General features: G+C 45.6%; 1 protein-coding gene across 12 annotated transcripts in view; it reads left to right on the forward strand.

The window, feature by feature from the left end:
* Positions 1–497: 497 nt before the first annotated feature.
* L3mbtl3 (L3MBTL histone methyl-lysine binding protein 3) overlaps positions 498–23308 on the forward strand; it is a 115907-nt gene continuing 93096 nt past the window's right edge. For 4 of the 12 annotated variants that reach the window (XM_016005239.3, XM_016005240.3, XM_076552570.1 and 1 more), the window contains exons 1-2: positions 2940–3071; positions 4798–4874. The gene's annotated coding sequence lies outside the window, so the exon portion shown is untranslated. Of the gene's footprint in view, positions 652–1531; positions 1639–2632; positions 3072–4797; positions 4875–8623; positions 8717–23308 lie in introns of those variants that run through there. The other 8 variants (XM_006986708.4, XM_042262174.2, XM_042262171.2 and 5 more) reach the window with 6 other exon arrangements.

Below are 23308 nucleotides of genomic sequence, written 5' to 3' on the forward strand. Positions count from 1 at the left end.
GATGCATTCTTCCAGTCTCGAAAAGGGCAAATTAAACTCCGTACGAGCTTGGAACTTTATTTCTTATTTTTCTTGACCTGTGGCATGTCTTTAGCCTCCCCCCCGCCCCGTCCCTCCCTCCACCCCCGGGTAGCAACGGTGGGAGACCAGGGCCCACTCTTTAATGGCTGAATGCACACATTTCACCAGCACATGGTGGTGGATTCGCTGCTCTGCGAAATGCCTCGGGAAAAAAAAAGAAAAAGCAAAAAAAAAAAAAGTAAAGTGCAAAAGCAGACAAAGAAATCTATAACCTTCTCGGTCTGTTCCCATTTGTTCGGGCCGTTCTTTTGAGCCAGCTCGGGGAAAGCAGGCGACCGAGGATCGCGAAGAAGAAGAGATGCACCTGAACCGGGGTCTGCTGCGGGCGGCCGCCCGGGCCGAGCCGCTCAATCGCTGCTTTCCAGCGGCGAAGGCGCAGCAGCAGTAACAGGGAAGCCAGCGCGAGCCTCCCCGGCGGCGGCGGCGGCGGCGGCGGCACCGGCACCAGCGCAGTTTCCCCTCTCCCCAGCCCTGACTCTACGCGCACATGCGCACTGCGCCCGCAGCCCTGGACCATTTGTCAGGACTACTCGTGAGACGGAGAAAAAAAAAAGAGAGGAAAATTTGGGGGTAAGAAGCGGCTGATCGGATCTAATCTCTAATTAATCCGCAGCTCGGGCCCGTGCCAAAGCCATTCATTGATTTTTTTTTTCTTTTTCTTTCTGGGGGGAGGATGAAAGTTCCGAGACCTTAGCGAGGGAAGGAAGCGCACCCTCGTCTTGGGAAAGAGATCAGGGGAGGGGAAGGCGAGAAGGGGTTTTCTCCCCCACTTCTCTGCGCCTCTGGGAAAGAGGAGAAAACTTAATCCCGGGGAAAAAAAGTGGGCAAGTGACTCGGAAGCGGCTGGCGGGGGAGTCTGTGGGCATCTCACTCCGAAGTAGTGAGTGCGAGTGCGAAAGAGGAACAAAAGAGAGAGAAAAGAGAAAGGAAAAAATGGGGGGAGGAGAGACTTGTATTTTTTTTTTTCCCCTGCTTTTGCGCGCACACGGGGAAGGGTGTGGGGGGCCGTGCGGAAGGGAGCGGGCCGAGGCGGCCGCGTCGGGCCGTCGCCGGCGCGCAGGCGGCGGGATGCGTGTGGGCCCCCCTCCCCCGCGGCACCCCCCTCCCCAGCTTGTCACTTTGGTCGCTTTTTTGACACCGGGCGCGGGGTGGCGGCGGTGGTGGTGGTGGTGGAGCGGGGCGGGGGGGGGGGGAGCGCGGCGCCGCGGGGCTGCGTGTCCGGGGCGGCGCTGGGGGGGATGGGGGGGGGGGAGAAGAAACGCGGCGGAGCCGCAGCCTCCCCGGGGTGTGTGTGTGTGTGTGTAATGGGGAGGGGAAACGGCGGGGGAGCGCGATCGGCCCGAGGCAGGGGGCGCCGGCTACCGGAGGGGGGGGGACCGTGGGCACGATCGCGGTCGCGACTCCGGTGCGGCGGCGGCGGCGGCGGCGGGAGGAGGACGCGAGCCCCGGCGCGCCGCCCCTGCGGCTCCCCCCTCCGCCCGTTGTGGCCTTTGTGCCGGGCGCGCACCGGGAGAGCGAACGAGCGGGCGAGCGAGCGGGCGAGCGCGAGAAGTCCAAGTACGGGAGACCGAGGCAGTGGGAAAAAAAAAGAGAGAGAGAGGAGAGGCCGGGCTACTTTGCTTCCCCGGCTCGGCGGCTGCGGAGAACGGACTGGTTGAATGTGGCAGCAGAGGCGCGTCTCGGCGGCGGCGGCGGCGCGGCCGTGTGTGTGTGTGTGTGTATCGGTGTGTGTATGTGTGTGTGTGCATATGTGTCGGGTGTGTGTGTGTCGGTGTGTGTGTGTGTGAGTGTGAGCGCGCGCGGAGAGGCCTCCGCGACTCGCACCGCGCACACGCACCCTCACACGCACGCACAGCCCGAGCCGCGGCGGGGCCGGCGGCCGAGAGTTTGCGTGTGTGCTCTTCTTCCCCGCTCGCCGCCGCCTCCCCCGCTCGCCGCCGCCGCCGCCGCCGCCGACTGTGGGAGAATTTCCTAGAGATCGCCTCCAATTTCCGCCATTTTGGGAAAGTTGCACGGAAAAAGAAAAAAAAAAAAAAAAGAAATAAAGCCTCTTGCTTGATTTTTTTTTTTTTTTTTCCTGCCCGAGGCAGGAAAGTGCTTTTTGGGGGAGCGCGGCGGCGGCGGCGGCGGCGGCGCGGGCCCGACATCGGCGTCCCCGCGGGGAGGAGGGCGCGGGCCGAGCCGGGCACCCGCGCCGTCGCGGTGTTCTTCTTAGTGCAGCGCCGCCGGTGCGGGCGGGCGAGCGGGCGGGCGGGCGGGCGCGGGCGTGCAAGGCGAGGCAGCGGCGGCGGCCGGGGGGGGGGGGCGGCCGGGCGGGCGGCCGGGCTGCGGCGGGGGGCCCCGCGGTGCCTGCAACTTGTTTACGGCCGCCCGCGGTGGCCGAGGCCGGCGACCCGGGTCCGCCTGGCGCCGCGTGCGTGCGCCGATCTGCGCTCATGGGCTGCTGTCTGCTCCACGCTCGCGTCCTGGGCCCGGCGGGGCCGGCCTCGCGCGGCGGCGGCGGCGGCGGGGCGGGGGAAGTAGAGGCCGGCGGGGGTGGGGATCGGGAAGCGCAGGAGCCGAGGCATCCGCCGCGCGCCCCGCCAGCCAGCCAGCCAGCCAGCCAGCCAGCCAGCCAGCTAGCCAGCCAGCCGCCGACCGGAGGAGGAGGCAAACTTGAGAGCGGCGGGGCGAGGGGCGCGCTGGCTGGCGGAGGGAAAACTTTAATCGCCTCCTGAGGGTGGAGAAAAAAAAAACCAACCCAAAAAGACAAAAAAAAAGGGGGGGGGGGAGTGATTCTGAGATCCGAACCCCGCGATCACGGCCCCCACCGCGCCACCGTGAGAGAAAGTTGACCGGCGGGGCGGCTTTCTCCGCGCCCCGGCCCGCGCGGAGGCAGAGGTGTCTGTCTGTCCGTCCGCGCTCCGTGAGAGCCAGGGTGGGAGATCGAGCCGCACTGCCGGGTCGCGTGGGTCAGGGCTCTTGCCCCACCCTTCCACGGGGACACGAAGGTAAACGACGCTTCGGTTTCCCTTCTCTGTCCTCCTGCAGCCACCGCCCAGCTTCCTTTTCCTCCTCTTTCCCCGCTGATTTTTTTTTTTTTCTTTTTCTTTTTTCAAGAGGGGACCCGAAAAACGGAGTCTCTTTCCTTATGCAACTTCCTCGGGCGCCGTTTGCACGGCCCTTCCCCCTCCGCCTTCTGCATCCCTTGGCCCGCTCCTTTGCCACCTCGGGGCCACCGCCAGAAACATGCATGCATTAGAGATCACCCAAAGTGCCCAGGAACAAAAATAGATTTTAAAAAATTGTTCTAAGTTAAGGGAAACTGAGACGATTGTGGTGTGTGTGTGTGTGTGTGTGTGTGTGTGTGTGTGTGTGTGTGTGTGTGTAGGGGGGGAGCGTTGAATTTTCATTTCGATTTTCGTAGATGGTTGGTTGTGATGTCTTTATTGGTGTGGGGAGCCCGGGAGGCTCTGTACTGGCTACCTCGGTCGCGTAGATTTTTGCGCAAGTTTTTAGAAAAACACTGAGTCGAGCAGAGAGCATTTCTCCGGAAAGTTTCAAGTGCAGCAAAATAACGAGCCTGCAAAACTGGCCAAGGGGGGACCTCTAGTGGTTAAACGCATCTTAAGTTCTCGAGGCCGAGAGCAAAGTTTGGCCTTTACTTGTAGCTACGTAGTCCGTTTAGACGTGGAAGTCATTAGAGGACCTGAGTTAGCACCCAGATGTGGGAAAGGATGCTGATCAGAAATAAAAAGTTCTGTAAACCAGAGAACAATGAAGTCTGAGTTTTCGGGACCTGTGATTTCCACCCTTCCTTGCTTACATTAAAAAACAAATCTTTTTTTTATTATTATTCTGAGATTTGAGATTGGCACACCTTTCACAAGGAAATTTGTTTTATAATTACCATCATCTGTATCCTTCATCTTTTTTTCCCCCTCTAAGTAAGGAGTCATAGCAGTTGCTTAATCTGGAATGTTAAGGAGATAACATTCAAAATAAATCAAATCAAAATAAACATGTGCTTAAAACTTTGCGAAAAGTGAAAAAAAACTTTTGAAATTTGCTTTTGCTTTTCATAGGAGCCGATCATTTTTTTTTCTGATACAATGTAATTTCAAGCTAACAAGTTATTCACTAACCTACATATATACTCATAAAATAAATAGTACCTTCTCTTTGTAAGAATGTATTTTTGATTCACTGAGTAAAAAGTTATTTCGGGGACACTTTGTATAACTTATGATTTAAAAACATTGATATGGGTAAAAATTATATGAGTTATTGAACTATTTCCCAGTGTTTATACTGTAAAGAATCCTGAATTTTAAAGGTTAAAAACCAGAGAAATGACGGTTGTATCAAATCATCCTTGTAATTACCACCTGTCTGTCATGTATACAATGAGAGAGACAAGGTCCAAGTTCAAGGCTGGTGTTGAACTTACATTTTCCTGCTACAGGGTCCCTAGTGCAGGGTCCCTAGTGAATAACATCACTCTTATTTACAATGTGAAATTTTATTATGTGAACTTAGAATACGGGGATGATGTGAATGATTAAAATTAATTTCACCTCATGTGGAACTGGTTAATTTTATTTTAATACACAGAGCAAAGTTGTGTGGAATGATACATGTTGAATTGTAGATTGTAGACGTGAAGGCGTTATGAGAGTGCTTTGATTTTTTTTTTCTTTTTCTTTCTTCCTTTTCCTCTTTTAAAATCATTGCTAGATCCTTAAGAGAAGTCTTGGGGGTACTCGGCAGTTGTGAAGGCCACCAGACGGTTCTGTCTTTCACCAGTGCTCAAGGTAAGAGCCACTTGATGCAACCATTTGTTTTAATTTACTAGAAATGCTGAACACTGCATTTGGAAATCAAGGAGAGTGTGTGGCAGGATGAGCAGAGGGAAGTAAAAAACTAAGTTTGTGGGAACTGCTTTGAACGTATGAACAAGGAGATACCAAGTGTGCTTGAAAAGTTAGGAAAAATGGGATTGTGCTAGGGTGTGTTTATGTTTTTGGTGTGGGTGCATGGAGATGGAGAGGCCAAAGATCACCTGGAGTTGGAGTTGCTACTTGTCTTCCTGTATTGCTGGCTACGGGCTACGCTTTTTTTTTTTTTCTGGAAACCTGGTCCCTCTCTCTGAATCTGCCTCGCTGATTGGCTGGCTAGATTGGCTGGCCAATGAGCAACAGGGCTTCTTAGGTTGCTACCCTCCCCCAAGTGCTCAATTTGCAGATGAGGGTGCTATTATGGGAGTGATGAGGATCTGAACTCAAGTCTTCACGCTTTTGTGGCTGTCGCTTTATTGACTGAGCCTTCTCCCCAGCTCCATTTTTGGGGGAGGGGAGCGGGCCTAGGATGGGGGTGAGGGTGTGTTTCGAGGCAGGGTTTCTTTGTGCAGCCCTGACTGTCCTGGAACTCAACTCTGTAGACCAGGCTGGCCTGCCACTCACAGAGATCTGCCTGCCCCTGCCTCCTGAGTGCTGGGATTAAAGGACTATGCCACTGCTGCCCCGCTGTTACTGGATTCTTTTTTGTTTGTTTGTTTGTTTTGTTTTTCCGAGACAGGGTTTCACTGTGTAGCTTTGCGCCTTTCCTGGATCTCGCTCTGTAGACCAGGCTGGCCTCGAACTCACAGAGATCCCCCTGGCTCTGCCTCCGGAGTGCTGGGATTAAAGGTGTGCGCCACTACCGCCCGGCTACTGGATTCTTAATTAGCATTTCAGCACCCCCTTTTCTACTGAAAGCAATGTTTTTCTTTTCAATTGAAAAAGTGAGAAAACAAGAAAAAAACGATTGTGAATTAATATCTTATATAAATGTACAATAGTAGCGAAGAGCCGGGAACTTTAAATGTGTTTGGAGTCTGAGCTACAGTTTTGTAGCTAAATTTTATGATGGTGTGTGTGTGGGGGGGTTTAATTAATTAATATGTAATTAACATTTAAGTGTCTCCTATGGATTAAATCCAAGAAGGCCTTACTTCTGCCACATACCACGTCTTAGGGATATAGCATAGACTTGTGAGTTTTTGAAAACATTTCTGTGGGATATGGAGCTATTATCTAATAAGATCTTTTTGCTCATCTTGGAGGGTGCTAGCTTAACCCCAATAAGTAATCCAGGACCTACCTTTAGGATCAAGACCATTTGATGGGGGAAACCGCAGCAGGGTTAGAATATCTAAGTAGTGAATTCTGTTATTTATTTCATTTCTACTCTCTTTTTTTTTTTGCATTTTCAAGACAGGGTTTCTCTGTGTAGTTTTGGTGCCTGTCCTGGATCTCACTCTGTAGACCAGGCTGGCCTCGAACTCACAGAGATCCGCCTGGCTCTGCCTCCCCAAGTAGGAGGATTAAAGGTGTGCGCCACCACCGCCCAGCATCCCCTTCTACTCTTGACTCTTCCTTTCTCCTTTCCCACTGGCCTTCCTGCCTCCTCTGTCTTGAGTACTATAGAGTTTGTTCATTTCTGTTTGGCAGAAGCCAAAGGAAATGAAAGTTAGCTTTCCTTTTAAAATTTATTTATTTATTATTAGTATTCCTCTGTGTGTGTGTGTGTGTGTATGCATCATATTACATGTATGGCAGTCAGAGAACAGCTTTGGAGTTATTTCTTCCTCTCCATCTTTATATGGGTTCTGGGGCTTGAACTCAGGTTGTCAGGCCCAAATGACAGATACCTTTACTCACTGACCATCTCATTGGCCTAAGGCTTTTTTTTTTTTTTTTACAAGCAGAGCCAATTACCTTCTGTGGATCAGGTGTGGATGACCAGTGACACTGAATAATGACCAGAGAATAAAAGTGATTGTGGACAGTAGTTTATTGTCATTTTCTGTTTGTGGCTTGACTTAAGGTAGTAGAACTCACAGATTTCGTCCTTGTCCCCGTGTGGGTGAGCCTACAGAGAGAGTGCACAAGACCAGCTACCCGACCACGCAAACAGGAGCACAATTCCAGGGAGAGGAGTACCCCGGCTTTCTGGGGTACTCAGTGTAGTATCTGTGTGCCGAGTTGAAGACAATGCTTGTCAGTCTTCCTGTGGGGAGCCACACGTGCTGGGGATAGGAAGCTAAACTAGGCATCAGCAAACGGAACTCCGCAATCTATCCTCTCCTACGAGTTACCGGGCCCCCTTCAGCCTGGATTTTCCCCTCTGGAAAATGGGAATGCCAACATTTACCTTTTGTTGTAAAGGAAGGAGGGTTTTGAGAACGGTAAAGAGGTGTTCACGTGTGTGGTGGGCATTTCCCTCCCCGTCACTGTCACTTGGCTTTGTGAGGAACAGAGGCAGGTTGTTTAGGGCACAGCCTGGGGTGGCGGGTCAGCTCCTGGCTTTATAGGATGTATAGCACATAGACTTGTCCAGCAATGAGTGCCTTTCTTACTTCACTTTTCTTTCTTAAGTTTTTGTTTGTTTGTTTGTTTTGTGTTTTTGAGACACGATCTTGGATTTGTACCTCTGACTCTCCCTGTGTAGACCAGACTGACCTGGAGTTCACATAGACCCTCCCACATTTGCCTCAGGAGTGCTAGGATTCAAGTTGTGTTCCATCATGCCTGGCTTTGTCCGTCTGTCTTTCCTTATTACTTACATTTTTTTCCCTTCGGATTTATTTGTTTATGCCTCTCAGTGGTGATGCACGCCTTCCATCCCAGCACTCAGGAGGCAGAGGCAGATGGATATTTGTGAGTTTGAGGACAGCCTGGTGTATAGAGCTAGTTTCAGGAGAGTCAGGGCTATACAGAGAAGCCCTCCCTGTCTCAAAACAAGCAAACAAACAAACACAAAAAGAGATTTATTTGTTTGTTACTGTATATGTATGTGCGCTTTGCCTGCATGTATGTCTGTGTGCCGCATTTGTGCCTGGTGAACTCTGAAGTCAGAAGAAGGTGTTAGATCCCGTAAGGCTGAAAGTGGGTGCTGGGAGTCTAACCCAGGTCCTCTGCGAGAGCAACAAGTGCTCTTAACCACCGAGCCAAATCTCCAGCTCCGTCGTCTTTTGTTTCTTAAAAAAAAAAAAAAAGTATATTGGTTTCCGAATGGACGAACAATGCTCTATCATGCTGCTGGTTACGAAGCCTGAATGTTGTCCCAAATGAATAGAAGGGCTAGTGAAATGCTTATGAAAATAAAAGAAATGTTTAAAAAATAATGCCTGCTGGTGGAAATGGTAGGGTGAGGGAACTGTGGGTTGGTGTGAGGGGAATTTGTTTACTGTAGTTAACGTTTTGATGGTATAGTGTGAGTCTGCCTGGAAAAGATGGTGAGAAATTTGGTGACTGTGGAGGTAGTGATGGGATTCACTGGGGAGGACAGGAATTGATTCCTGAGAATGACTGGTTTTAAGGAAAAGTTCAAATAAGATTCTCCCCACGTTTTTAGACATCCTTGTTGCTGGGTTGCTCATTATAGCTAAAATCGAGATAGAAAAAAAGAGAGAGAGAGAGCAATACTATGTTATTATTTTCATCCTAATGATACTGAACCTGACAAAGCAAACCCTGACATGTTCTGGTTTTATTAGTTTTATTTCATCTCCTTTTTATAGATTATCCAATCAATATCCTGAGGGCCTAAACACTCAGTAGTGAAGGAGAGAAGATGTACTTGTCCATTTAATTAATCCTGGAGTAACTGAGAGGTAATTCTTGAGTAAACTCCATGGTTTTGTTGTTTTTTAATTTTAGGCCTATTGGCATTTTGCCTACATGCATGTCTGTGTACCACTTGTACCTAGGGAGCACGGAGCACAGAAGACATCTTAGAATCCCCTGGAACTGGAGTTACAGATGATCATGAGCTGTTGTGTGGGTGCTGAGAACTGAACCTGGGTCCTCTGGAAGAGCAGCCAGTGCTCTTAACCACTGAACCGTCTCACCAGCCCATGGTATTTTATTTTTAGGAATCATGTGCTGTCATAGATAAGATACCTGGGGTTTATGCTAGATGGGTCAGGATAGGGAAATCATAAGAGAAGTCACTGTGTGTGGCATGTGACAGTGGATGGAACCCATGGAGTCCCAAGGACAAACAGGTCATGGAGTCTTCCGCCAAGCAGTGTTTTTGGTTTCTTAACTAGTTGTTGCTGATTTTTCACTGTGCGTGAAATCTGAAAGGCTGGGTGTTGTTCCCTGGGAGCTCCCAGGATCTTTAGTCCAGGAGGAGAGATAACAGAGCTCTGCCAGTTGTAACAACTGCTGGAGTTTGTTCTGGTGTATATATAGTAATAGTGTAACCAGTGCACGGCACACACACTGTGCCGTGGAAGAGAACACATGCTCCAGGTGTTGTAGAAGCCAGTGAGTCAGGAAACAGGAACTTGAAGGGTGCTGACTGATGGTGCCAAATGTTAGACACAAGACACTACATATCCCGTGTTAATTAGTTTCCAGACGTGAGTAAGCCACTTTCTAACCCGGGCCGAGGTACACCTTAGTTGTGCTTCTAGTAAAAGTGATGGGTTTTCTTTGACCGGTGTGCTCACAAGATGAGCTGATGAAGATCGGCTCTACCACTATTCCTGTTTGCTACTATGGGATGGACTCATGCCTCCTTAGGATTTGGGGATTATTAAAATATAGATGAAGATACTGTGTTTAAAGTCATTACATGTTCACATGTGTTCAGATTTGTATATGATGTCTTGAAGTTGAAGGGATCTGTAGGAGTGATATTATTTGTATAGTCTTTATTTTAATATATATCTTTATAAATATAGATACATATTTTGTAAAGTCTTCATTATCCAGTGGAGATACTCTCAGGGGTTGTCTTTTAACAGTGGTTGAATTATCTTAGTAATATGTGTGGGTGAGAGTCAGTGATTGTTCGTGGCCGTTATGGAGCAGGTGGAGGAAAGGCGGTACCAGGAAGATTGCCCTGATGTAGAGTTGAATTTGATACAGGGTTGAGGAAACCGCATTTAAGAAACAGGTAGTTTGGAGGAAGGAAAAGAACGTGTCAAAGGAACTTGGCTGAAGTGGGGTGATCTTGGAGAGAGAAGTAGATTTGGGGGCCATGGAGATGGACCTGACCCGTGGGTAAAGTCACCTGCTGCAGAGTGAGGTGACCTGAGTTTGATCTAGTCAAGGAAGAGAACTGACTCCAGGAGGTTGCCTGATCTCCCTGGGAGTGCTGTGGCATGTGTGCTTCAAGTGAGTGCAGAGACACATGCATGCACTCATGCACACATGCACAGGCACTGTGAGACAGAAATACATGTAATTAAATGAAAAAAGTGGTTTGGAGTTACGAGCTTTGGTGGGCATTATAAGGACTGCGTGTACATTATATGTAATATGGTAAATGCCTTCTCTAATATCTCTTTTCCCCATATGTACCGTAAATGTTTTGTGTTCATGTAGCTCATTTGTGGAACATCTGTTTTATATAGATCAGTATTGGGGAGAATTCACATCATCAGCATTTAGCATTCAATCAGTGAATGCTTTGTCTCCAGAGCTGCAGAACACGTCAGTCTTTAGTCTCAGTGTGTCCGTAATCTAGAGAGATAAGCTGTACACATATGACAGTGTACAAAACATGATTGGGAGTGAACGGTGGAGATTAAGTCACAGGTACACAGTATACTTCTGGATGTGCTGTTACCCGTGCTGCTGACCGCAAGATGGATAGAGAGCATGCCCTGTTCATAATTTATGGTGATTGTTCTTCTCCTAATACTTTTACTAGTCTCAAACAGTTACTTCTGTTTTTGAGACAGTGTTTCACTGTGTTGCCCAAGGCAGCTTTAAATCCCACTGTAGTGGAGGTTGGCCTTGAACCCAGAGTAGTCCTGCTTCAGCCTCCTGATCTGTGCTTCTGCTTCCACCTGTTATTTACTTCCAAAGTCAGTCCTCAGAGATACTGAGTAACTTGTCCAAGTTCATTTCCTGCTGTTTGAAAGGGGAAGGGCCAGAGAAAATGAGGTATAGGCTTAGGACTGCTTTGTTGTCTTTAGATTTCTGATTTTCAAACAGCAATTCCTTGAATTAAAATAGAAACCTATTTCCAGATTAATGTATTTTCTCTGATGTATTGGCTCATACTAATGGACAATAAAGAAGGATTGATGGGAAGAAAATATTTATCTTTTTATCCCAATTTTTTTTTTAATCAGAGAACTGAGATAACTGATAATGGTTTATGCTGACAGTCCTCTGCCTTGAAATGACACAAAGTATTAGTAAAATAGGGAAAAAGTATGGAGGCTAAGATTGTGGCTCAGTGGTTAGATCATTTGCCTAGCATATGTGAGACCCTGTCTTCAATCCTCTTTAGCATAGAAGAAAGTGGAACCTAAGTTTACTGACACAGTCTGAAAACCTCATGAAATTTACTCAACAGCCAGGATTGTAAAAGAAGAAACTTAAGGGAGACACACACGCACACGCACACACACAAGAGGGGGTGTGGATATCACATGGGTGGGGTGGTGATGGTGGTGGTGGTGGTGTAGTATCCTTGAATAAAAATGAAAATGCAACCCGGGTTAGAAATATTTCAGCAAACAGTGCTTTAATTACTGGTGCTAAATTCTGATGAGAAGGCCATGTGTATGGTGGGGGAAGAGAAGAGTCTTTTGCCTTCTTCAGGGAATTCTGTGTTGCAGTGGCCACACATATCTGCTGTAGGAGTTGTTCACATCTAACAAGTCTTTAGTGTGGCTTAGAAAGTTGTCATCACATTACAGAGTAATGGATCGCTCAAATTCGATGGTCTTTCCCCCCCACCCCACCCCCCCCCACACCCCGTGCCCCTGCTAAGTAGGACCATACCTTTATTCTGTATATTGTATTCATCTGCAAAAGCAACTGAGTATTTTCCCCATCTGTTTCCCCATTGACTCCTGAAGAGTGAATTGGAAGGACTGCATGGCTAATTGCATCTGGGTGTTAAATAATCTAAATAATTCACCCTGTTGGTGTGGTCTTACTTGGTGGATGCAGTTTAGCTGCTCAATCTGTTGATAGGGAGGCTGGCTCCAACTGGTTATCGAGATAAGCCTGGAGGCATGACCTCCATGAGAGAAGGAAAATCTGGTCAACTCTAAATTATGACATGCAAAAAGAGAGAGAGTGTAAATGCTTCAATTTTAGTTCTGTGCGCTATAAAAATATGAAGCGGAGTAAGAAGATCCTGCTTTTAGCATTTAAAAAATTATGAAATGAAATAAAAAGAACAAGGCACTACTTTTAGCCTCTTTTCTTTTAAATTTCGGTTCATGCATATGTAGCAAAAGTAAGGAAGTGTCTGTGTCAGTCAGGTGCCTGTTCTTTTTATGGCCCTTGGATCTCTCGAAGGGTGTAGAATTTCTATTACTGCCATTCTAGTATGTATGTAGTATGCTGATGAGATGGTGGCGCTCTTCAGACCATTTCTTCTTTGCCCTGAGATGTCTCCTCGTCTGTACACTGAATGTGAACTCAAAAGCGTTTGGTGGGAGCTTATTAAACAGGCCACCAGCCCGTTAATGTCAGTTAATGTGATTTCACTTTCTGTGTACATTTTTTTTTTCTTTCTTGAAAGACATTTTTCATTTTCTGTTCCTCCTTTAGAGGAAGTAAATAGGTTAGGCCCCAGAATTTCAAACACTTCACCTTCTTACAGGAACGGGCGAAGGGGCAGGAAGTTGAGATTTTTTGTGAAGGTTGCCCTGGGTGACGACTGCTTTGCATACAGTCTTCATGATGGCAGAGGCAGCAAGTCACAGAAATTCTGTTATGCTGTAAATAAGTCTGTTCTCACTCCAGTGAGGCCGGCAGGACAAGTAAGGAAGGAAGAGCAAGACCTGGCCATCCTAATTACGGAATTTGTATTTAAAGGCGTCGTAGATCTTGGGTTGCTCGGGGCCAGTGGAGAATAGGAGCTTGATAACCTCAAGGATTGGTTCTTGATTGTACTAAGGTTTCAGTTCTCACATCATAATAATATAGAGTTCTGTCTGTTCGCAATATGTGAACCTGGGCCCTCAGGGCAGAACTTATCATCTCTCCACTACAGATCCCAATTCCAATATGTGTGCAACTCAGAGTTCTTATCAGGCCGGGCGAGTAGAATATCAAAGCTTGTGGCTGTCATGCTTGATTTGAAAGGGAAATTTTTCTTTGTAGCAATATGTGTTTGTTGAGAGATGCTTCACGCGCGAGTTTAGATCTCTCTTAGCCTTATTGAATAAGCCCATTTAAGAGGTTTGAATTGAACTTCTTTTGATGTGTTCTTCTGACGCTTAAGTGAGGGGAGTTTCTTGGAGCACCAATGCTGTGCTTCTGCAAAGCAGTGAACTAGGTACTTAGCAGCCGAGGTGTCGGTTGGGAATTTTCAATGGAGAACATGACATGGATGGATAAGGGAATTTCTTTTCAGTCTCCCCAGTGCTCTCTTCCACTAGTCTATTGTCCCTCTACTCCTTATTACCCCACCTTTTTTTTTAAACATTGCAAACACTACACCTCTGAGCTGCATCCATAGCTCTCCTTTTTTATTTCTCTCTCTCTCTCTCTCTCTCTCTCTCTCTCTCTCTCTCTCTCTCTCTCTCTCTCTCTCTCTCTCTGCATAGGTGCACGTGGAGGTCTGATGGCAACCTTGCATATGTTTACTCTGGGCCCCCCTTACCCCTTGGATTTGAGACAGGGCCTCATTTATCTAGAACTTTCAGCAAGTCTGATAGGCATTTGATTAGCCAACAAACCCAAGGGATCCTCCACCTTTCTCTGCCTCCATCTCATCCGGCGACATTTCGGCGCGCACCCCTGCCCGTGCTTTTTAAAATAAGTTCTGGGGATCTGAACTGAGGTCCTCACCGTGACAGGGCAGCCCTGTACCAACTGAGCCATCTCCCCAACCCTGGTTCACCCAGTTCATAAACGTTATACCTACCACGCATCTTTCTGAGGGATTTTAAAAGTTAGCAAATCAAGTTCTCGCTCATAGCCTTCTTCCCTGTAGATGATCAGGACACCGTGTGGGTGTTATCATCAGAGGGCAGATTCTGTCTTCCAGTTCTTCCCCTGGTATCTCCCTGTGCGCTACGGGCACATGCAGGGCTCATGCAGAGACTCTCCCTGTGCTCACAGCCGCCCTGTCTGGGTGGGTGGCACCTCCTTTATCTTTCTTTACCCCCTACCTTCTCACCACAGTGCATTCTGTTGTCTTTACACCTGCTCTCACCAGCACCGTTGTTGGCAGAGAGGACCTTTTAATGTTCCCTTAGCATAAATATCACAGAAAGGTCGCCGGTGGCTTCATGGTAGTTGTTCAGAAGTTAGGTCTTCATTATGCTTATTTGCTTTCGAGTTGTTAAAATCTCCTTCTTCTTCTTCTTCTTCTTCTTCTTCTTCTTCTTCTTCTTCTTCTTCTTCTTCTTCTTCTTCTTCTTCTTCTTCTTCTTCTTTTCCTTCTTCTTCTTTTGTAAAAGATTTTGGCCAAACTAAGTTCCCGACCTTCTATTTGGGAGACTTTACAAAGTCTTCCACATTCTCTTTGGAATGTTCATGGAATCTCAAGAGTCCTTGGGCTTCTTGCCTCGTCTCTGAACAGCTGGATAATTGCAGAGGGATTCATAATGCAGCGGTATCAGTCTTGGCACAGTTATCCTCTGCCCTGCACTGCTTATAACACCTCGGATCCTCAGGCTGGAGGAGCGTGGGCACTACAGAATAGATTTCTTTCCTTTCTTCTGGATGACCATCCACTGTGCAGAGCATTTCCACTTGAATACTGTAGCAAAAAGAAGTTCTTGTGTCCCTGGCAAGTAGACATTCCTATCTGTTTTGGAGCCAAAGGCTGAGGCGGGGCCTGATGCCTGGCCTAAGGCAGTGCCTAGAGTAAACTATGAGACTGGTGTTTAATCCCAAGGGTTGTGGCTCCCAAGCTTTTGCTTACCACACTTATTTGATGTTTACCTTTCTATTGTGTAAAATTTAAAAAAAAAAAAAAGATATTGGGCTGGGCGGTGGTGGCGCACGCCTTTAATCCCAGCACTTGGTAGGCAGAGCCAGGAGGATTTCTGTGAGTGTGAGGCCAGCCTGGTCTACAGAGTGAGTTCCAGAAAAGGCGCAAAACTACACAGAGACACCCTGTATGGGCAGGGTGGGGGGAGGGGGTGGATATTGAGTACTGTCTTGGAAAATAAAAGGGTGTTTCTTATCCAGATGGCCTGAATTTTCTTACTTTCAGAATGCAGATAATAGTCCTTACTGGTTTTAAAAGAAAGTTATAGGGTTCAAGCTTGCTTGTGTTGGGTGACATTCTTTAACAAGAGTCCCCTTTTCCTCAATATGTCTGTGTTCCTCGAGGGTCCTGTGTTCGTATTTTGGGGAATGGGAAATGTCCCAATAAAGGCCATATAGGAGGTATGGAAGGTCACTGAGACCTCTAGGAAGGTCTTAAAATGCAGGGACCAAATCTTTCTCAGGATCACTTTCTGAAGACTGGACTTAGGGGATTGTAGGTGTGGGGCCATTCCCAGGATTAGACACTACAGACGTCAGCACAGGGATGCAAACCGGGAGCTAGATCTGAAGATAGCATCCCAGTAGTGAAGTCCAATCTGAAAATAAATAAGCCCTGTTCCATAGTGAGGATTCTGTGGAACTCCATGTACTACGATAAGGAGCCCAAGGCTGAGTGTCTATGGAGAACATCAAGAGAGTACCTTACCTGGGCCTGCAAGACCTCCTGTGTGTACCTTCATTCTCCCAAAGGCTGCTAGGGAATTTCACTTTTCCTTTTTAACCACAAAATCTTTTTAACATGAGTAAATGGCTTCCTAAAATGCATTTGGAGGGAGCAGACTTTGGGACATATTACCTGGCCTTAGTCTAGTCTTGTTCAAGTGCAGTTGGACCAGTGCAGTGGCCGTATGGGCAGTCACGAGGCTGGGCCCGAGGTGTGTGGACGTCAGATTCTCCAGCTCCCCTTAACACATTCATCTTCATTATGGCAGAAGAATTGCTTTGGGAAGAGGTCAGTAGTCTTTCTAGAGTGTTAAAATGAGGAACTCTGAACAATGAAAGAGTCACTTTGAAACAAATTTATATGAGAACTTCACATAGGAGTACTTCACATTATTTCCCCCTTCTCTTTTTAACTCCTCTCATGTTCCCCCACACCCTCTCAAATTCATGGCCTTTTTCTTTAATTATTGTTGTTACACACACATTGTGTATGTATATATATATATATAATGTACACATACACACATATAAATACAGTCTGCTGGGTCCATGTAGTATTGTTTTCATGTGTATGCCTTTAGCACTGACTTCTCAGTATTGGTACTGGATAACCAATTAGGAAGCTCATCCCTGGGGCAGACTGATTCTCCCTCTCGGAGTGTCATTAATTGCCTGCAGTTCTCACTCTAGGGGTGGAGCCCTCTGGGATTTCCCCTATCATTTTTCTTTCTCTTTTCTGTGAGTGCGTCTTACTGTGTAGCCCTGTCTATTCTCGAACCTGCGTAAACCAGGCTGGCCTTGAACTCACGAAGATCCAGCTGTCTCTGCCTACCCAGTGCTAGGGATCAAATACACCACAGCCAGCAAGAATGTCAGTTTCTATAAGGAAACAAAAGGCCTTCTTCAGCTAATGATCGTAAGAAAGCATTGGATTCCTACCTCTGAGTGTGGCTTTCAGTCATTGTCCTGTTACTTTTTGACATAATTGTCATTTTATTTGGTTCATGGTAATGATTTGAGTGCTCCTGACTCTCTATAGAAGGTATTAAGGTATGTTGTCTTCTTAACCAAAGCTTAGAAAGGTCAGTCTATCAGCATCAGGCAGTAATATCTCGGGCCTCTGTCAGTCACACACCTTTAATCATGTTCTCTGAATTTTAATGGGATCCTGCTTTGATGTGACGTTTGCTCCATTGTATAACCACTCTGGGTTCACAGCCTTAGCATCTCTGTGCCTTCATTTTGAAATTGCATCTGTTCAATGAAAAGCTATAAAGTGCAGCTTCAAAGAAAGCAGGTAGAAAATGACCGTGGCTATTTAACTCTCTTTTGTTTGTTTGTTTCTTGGTTTTGTGTTCCTAAGAACTGAGTCCAGGGCATCTAACATTCTAGGCAAGCACTATACTGCTGGGCTACACCCCAGCCCTTATTGATGGTTTTTGTTTGTTTGTTTAGTTACAAAAATCTCTTTGTGGGATGTGTGTGTTCACATCTGTGGGCTCACGTGTGTGCATGTGTGTGAAGGCTAGAGGATGACATCGAGTGCCCGTCTTGATTATTCTCAACCTTATATCTTGAGACAAGGTCTCTGACTTGAACCCCAGCTTGCTCTGGGGTTCCCCTGTCTCCACTTGCTGAATGTTACGATCAAAAGTGAAGCATCATGCCCGTCTGGCATTTATGTGGATGGTGTGGATCTGAACTCTGGGCCTCGCTCTTGTGTGACAGAGTTTTTTCTGCTGAGCTGTGTCCTCGACCCCTGTCTCTTTGCTCTTTATGAGCACCGACTTGCCATTCTCGTCAATATAATTTTTAGAGAAAACGCTTGGAGCAGCAATGGCCAAGCAACACACAATGCTGGACCGATGTCATCCTTGTCTGCTCCCTCCATCTGCTGGCCCAGACTTCCGGTGGGAGTTGGGCAAGTTGGGCCACTCTTTTGCTTTGTGCTGAGCCAGCCAGGTTGTGCTGTTTGTCTTCAGAGGACTGTTATCTTGTCTCCATCTCATGCCCTCCCTTCAGAGTCTGCTCCCGAAAAGCCTCTCTTTTATCTGCTCACGGCAGAAAGCGCAAACAAGTGGCATGAAAGAATCACGAAGAGCACACACGCTCTGCTCATGTTTAGTCGAAGTGAGATGCGTAGATTCATGACATTTGCGAGGGGTAGGTCCCAAGCCAAACTGTAAAAAAATAAAAATAATTTAAAAAAGAAAAAGAAAATTGTGGCACCTAAGTTCTGTAAAATCACTAAAGTAGAGCTGAAATAATCTCTCCAGGCCCTAACTACTCATCTCACTTGTTGCGTGATCTTTATGGTGTTGAGCACTAACTGAAATAAACTTGCACATCTTTTCTACTGATTTCCTTTTGGAACGCTTAGTCGTTGTGTTCACACAGTGCGTCTGAGTCATTGCCTTTGACATTTCAGTCTTTAATTTATCCGAAACGTCTATCTTGTGGCCAGGGTCTATGACTTTCATAAGCATTTCCATATTCCCTTTATTCTGTCTTCAACACTAGACTCAACTAGCAGCTAATTTTGCTTGTTTGGTTTCTTAAAAAGAAACTTTTTTTTTTTTTTTTTTTTTTTTTTGTGTGTGTGTGTGTGTGTGTGTGTGTTAATCATTTTATTTGCAGTGTTTGTAGCAGTAAGAATAAGTTCGGTGACTAAGCATACCTGGCCCTTGGCCAGGCCTGGCGATGTGCTCCTGCCCCTCGGCTGGATGGCAGAAATGATTCAGAATCACATCTCTGAGGCAGGATAGATTAGGAAATGTCAGCAGAACTTCAGGTGTTGCTCAGGAACGGTGGGAACTGTAAATGCTGGCTCTGGGGATGCATATGGTCGCTGTGAAGGAGCGAGCCCTGCACGTTTCCTATCATCCATCTGCTCTGCCGATATCCTTGCCCCAACGCTTCTCAGTGAGTTACCCAAGAGCTTCACAGGGCCTATTTCCCCTTAACGACTTCTAGACCATCCTTTGTCTGTTGACATCAGTAGCAACTATTCCCATGGGAAGACATGCCTTTTGTAATGCACTTTTAAATAAGCACGAAGCAGAATTTAAAATTTATATATTATATTTATATCATAATTGTTGAATGTATTGTTTCAACATTAGTAGATACACATAGAAAACTCAGCATGGCTGTTGAGCACCATTACCTTTTTTGGACACAGCTAGATTTCCCAGTTCCTGAGAGATCTGTCTAAAAATATTTTATGTGCATACACAATGCATACTTCATATTTCCTTCTGTTTTACACAAAGGGTAGCACACATTTTTGCACTTTGCTTAACATTAGTCCTATTAACCATGTCTTGAATTATTTCTGTATTAGAACAGAGACTTGCCTTGTGGCGTTTTACACCATGGCATGGAATACCCATGATGAATCCATGGATTGTTACAGGTTTTATACACACAGAAGTATCTAAAAGGACAATATTCTAGAAGTAGACTTCCTGAGTTGGAGGATAAGGTCTGGGTTATTAGTTCATAGCAGTTTTAACTTACAATGACTATGAGAGGCCCAATTCCCTCCAGCCTCATCACATAAACATTTGTTTGTTATTTTATTTGTTTGTTTGTTTTGTCCCAGGAGTTTTCTACCACTGAGTTGTATTCTTAGCCCCTAAAACATGTTTTGTTTTGTTTTGTTAATATCAGATACTAACTAGTGACATCATTTGCCTACCTAGAAGTGCTGTATGAGGCCTAGCTTTCAATCTCAGTCCATACATTCCTCCCAAAACAAACAAATGAGAAAAAGGAAGAAAAAAATTTAGTTTTATTAACATCTAATGAAATACTTTTATTTACATTTTGTGGGAAAGGTTCATTAGCCGGGGGCTGCCAAAGACTTGTTCACATGAGAAACTGGGGTGGTGCATTCAATAGGTAGATGATCTCAAGGAAGGGTCAAGTTGTACAGCTTTGATTTGGAGACCAGGAAGTGGTAGAGGAGAGAGAGACAGGAGATAATTCTGAGGATACCGCCATGTGTCACCCTACCCTAGAAACTTAAGTCAAGAAGGTTGTAATAGAAGTGGGCAAAGCTGAAATGTTCACAAGAGGGCACTTTGGGATATAATGTATGGTACTGGTGCCAGCAGTGATAATCTTTTACTTCAGCAAGTGCCATCCGTTTTTTGATGAGGCGTCCATAGAAGTCACTGGCAAAAGCTTGCTGGGCAACAATGCCCTTGATTGTCATGGTCAACAGGTCATCGATACTTTTGAGAATCAAAAGCTTCACTGGTATATTTGGTGGCCATCTGAACCCCCAAAGTGCCCCGTCGAACATCATTCATGGCTGGAAAGCTTGAAAAAGGACAGGTTAGGAAGAAAATACTGTCTCTTTCCTGGTAGCGCCTATCATGGTGCACTTCTGTGGTACTTCCTGAGGAAATCTCAGTGCTGTTCACCAAGAGACTGGGAATGGCATTCTTGCAGAGTGAGATGCTGTTTGTGGCTTTTATTCTCTCTCTCTCTCTCTCTCTCTCTCTCTCTCTCTCTCTCTCTCTCTCTCTCTCTCTCTCTGCGTGTGTGTGTGTGTGTGTGTGTGTGTGTGTATTTGTCCACTGTAGATATAGTGTGTGTGTGTGTGTGTGTGCACGCGCATGTCCCCTGTAGATATAGTTTACTTTATACATAGAATTAGAAAATAGTATCAAGTAGTAATTAAAGAAATAAAACAAATCTAAACCTTTGAGAGTGCTGCACAGGTGAACTCTACCACAGGAGCAAGAAGTAAAGGCCTTTGTGTATTTTGTCCATGTGCACAGGGTAAGAATGAAACAAGAACGACTTGGGTGTCATAAAAGAAACAGCTTTTGTGAAGTGTTGGTTGCCTACTGCTCTTCCTGATTAGTAGGTGGTGGGAAACCATTTTAATCTGTTGTAGCTATTCAGACTCCTTGTGTCAGAGTAGCCAGGGGCTTCAAAATTAGAAGATGGGAAAGACAGTGCAGTAAACGTCTCTTGCTATAATAGCTTATACAGCACCTCCACTGACCTTAAAGGGAAAGACATGAATGGAAACTGTATTTGCGCGTGTTGATGAATGCACAGGGCTGAGTTTGCTGTGTAATGTTGATGTTGTATGAAGCAGAAGCATATTCAGGCATTTCATAATGTACACAGTGAACATTTACCACCGCTTTTATGTAGTGCCGACTTTCAGATTTGTTCTACGGTCCTACTGTTGTGGAGTTTGTACTTGCATGGCTCTTAGGTAGGGGAAGACTAAACACCCTGCTTACTTACTGTTTACCCAGCAGGGGAAAGTGTTCTGTCAGGGAAACACCACTCTTACATGATTTCAAAGGGAGCCAGTGCCATTGCGATCTGAGTCCATGGGAAGTTTATTCACAATTTAAGTGCATGTCTCTTCTGGCTAGTTTTTTTTTTTTTTTGTCAACCTAACACAAGTTAGAGTTATCTGAGAAGAAGAACTTTAATTGAGAAATCACCTCCAGCTCATCGGTGGTGGCTCATGCCTTTGATCCCAGCACTCAGGAGGCAAAGGCAGGTGGAGCTCTATGAGTTCGAGTCTAGCTTGGTCTACACAGTGAGTTCCAGGATAGCCAGGGCTACATAGAAAGAGCTGTGTAGAAAAAAAAAAAATCACATCTATTAGATTGTTTTTAGGGCAGCCTGTAGGGTATTTTCTTGATTAATGATTGATGTTGCGGGGTCCAGCCCACTGAGAGCAGTATCACCCCTGGGCCTGTGGTCTTAGGTGATATAAGAAAGCAGGCCCCGAGGAGCTCTTCCATGGCCTCTGCTTCAGTTCCTGCCTTTAGTTCCTGGCAGGTGTCTCGCAGTGATGGAGTGTGACTTGGGAGCTGTAAGATAAAATAAATCCTCTGAACAAAGTCTTAATTCACTTAATATTTTCAAAATTTTTCACATAATTCTCCCCTGACAACCATAGCCTAGTTCCTGTTCTGAGCATTAAGCCTTAGTAATAGTCAGATCTGGTTCTTGTGTTTCACACTACATACAGTTTGAAATGTCTTCTAGTTGATATTTTGTTTAGAGCAAAGAAGACAGAATATTGGCACATCTGGAAATTCTCCGTGGAAGATAGTCTCTCATTCAAAGAAGCACAGAGTTTTTACACACTATTTAGAAATGCATACGACATGTATTAAAGGACCACACTTAAAAAGCCTTGAGGCTGGCATGGGGGAGCAAGCATGGAATCCCAGCATTTGGGAGGCTGAGGCCGAGGGAATAAGATCAAGGCCGGCCTGGGCTTCATTGCAAGTTGTGGGTAGTGTATTACATAACAAGATTCTGTCTAAAGAAAAAAAAAAAAAATGAAACACCTTGAACTATTTCTTCTATGCATATGTAAAATTGAGGATGCAGAATGAGTCACCAAAGGCCCTGCTCACATCTGGACAGTTCCCAGCACAACACTGGTTTTATTTGGCCATGTGGCTCCATTGATTAGTTTAAGACAGATTTCTCACATGTCTTTTCACCTATCCATTTTAGTTTGTGTCACTAAAATGTAAAGCGCTGCCCACTAAAAGGAGCATACTCCCTGGTGTGGTGGAATGTACCTGTGATGTTAGCACTTAGGAAGAAGATACGTGAAGATCATGAGTGTGTAGCCTTCATAGTAGCAAGACTCTGTCTCAAGAAAAAAACAAAAAAACAAAAACAAAATAAAAGGTGGCTCAGTATCATCAAATCTGATGACCTGAGGTCAACCCTCAGAATCCACCTGATATAAGGAGGGAACTGACTCCCTGCAAGTTATTGTCAGACTTCCACACATGCACTGTGGAATGTGTGTGCCCTGAAAGATACACATACACTCAATGAATGAATGAATGAATGAGTGTTTAAAAAAATTCTCAATTTCTTCTTTATGGAGAGAAGCAAGTTACTATTCTGCATAGCAGTGACTTTCAGACTTTTTGGTCTTAAATATCCTTCATGATTGAAAACTCAAGTAGATATTTTTATAATATCCTATGCATATCAATACTGTGTTAAAATAGATCGATTACTTATTTAAAAAATAATGGTAGTAAACTCACTATATGATAATTCATATAAATACAACTTTTATGAAAGAGCAATAAAAATATAATAATAGTATTAATAAAAATGAGAGAAGTTGACATAGTTCCAACTTCTGCAAATCTGTCTAATCTCTGGTTTTACAGGCGATAGCTGAATTCTTACAGCTGTTTCTGCCTTTAGTCTATTTCAGCTTATTGTTTTGGCTGAAGTATATGAAGAAAGTCAGGGTTCATGTAGATACACGGTTGGAAAAGAGAGGAATATTTTGCTAGTCTTTCACTAATAGTAGAAATCTTTGATCACAGCAAAACTCCAGGAAGGGTGGTTTATCTTCAAGGTAGATTGGTATGCAGTTGAAACCTGATCACTGAGGTTTCACCCTGTATTTAAACATATTGATCTGAGAGTTGGAACTAATCCATTTTCTGGGCTCAGTGTTGGAACAGTATACCTTAGTCATTCAGAGAACATTTCTCCAATGGACTCTGTGAATCTTCCAAATCTCATCA

Source organism: Peromyscus maniculatus, chromosome 16 (genome assembly GCF_049852395.1).
Source record: "Peromyscus maniculatus bairdii isolate BWxNUB_F1_BW_parent chromosome 16, HU_Pman_BW_mat_3.1, whole genome shotgun sequence".
Taxonomy (NCBI): domain Eukaryota; kingdom Metazoa; phylum Chordata; class Mammalia; order Rodentia; family Cricetidae; genus Peromyscus; species Peromyscus maniculatus.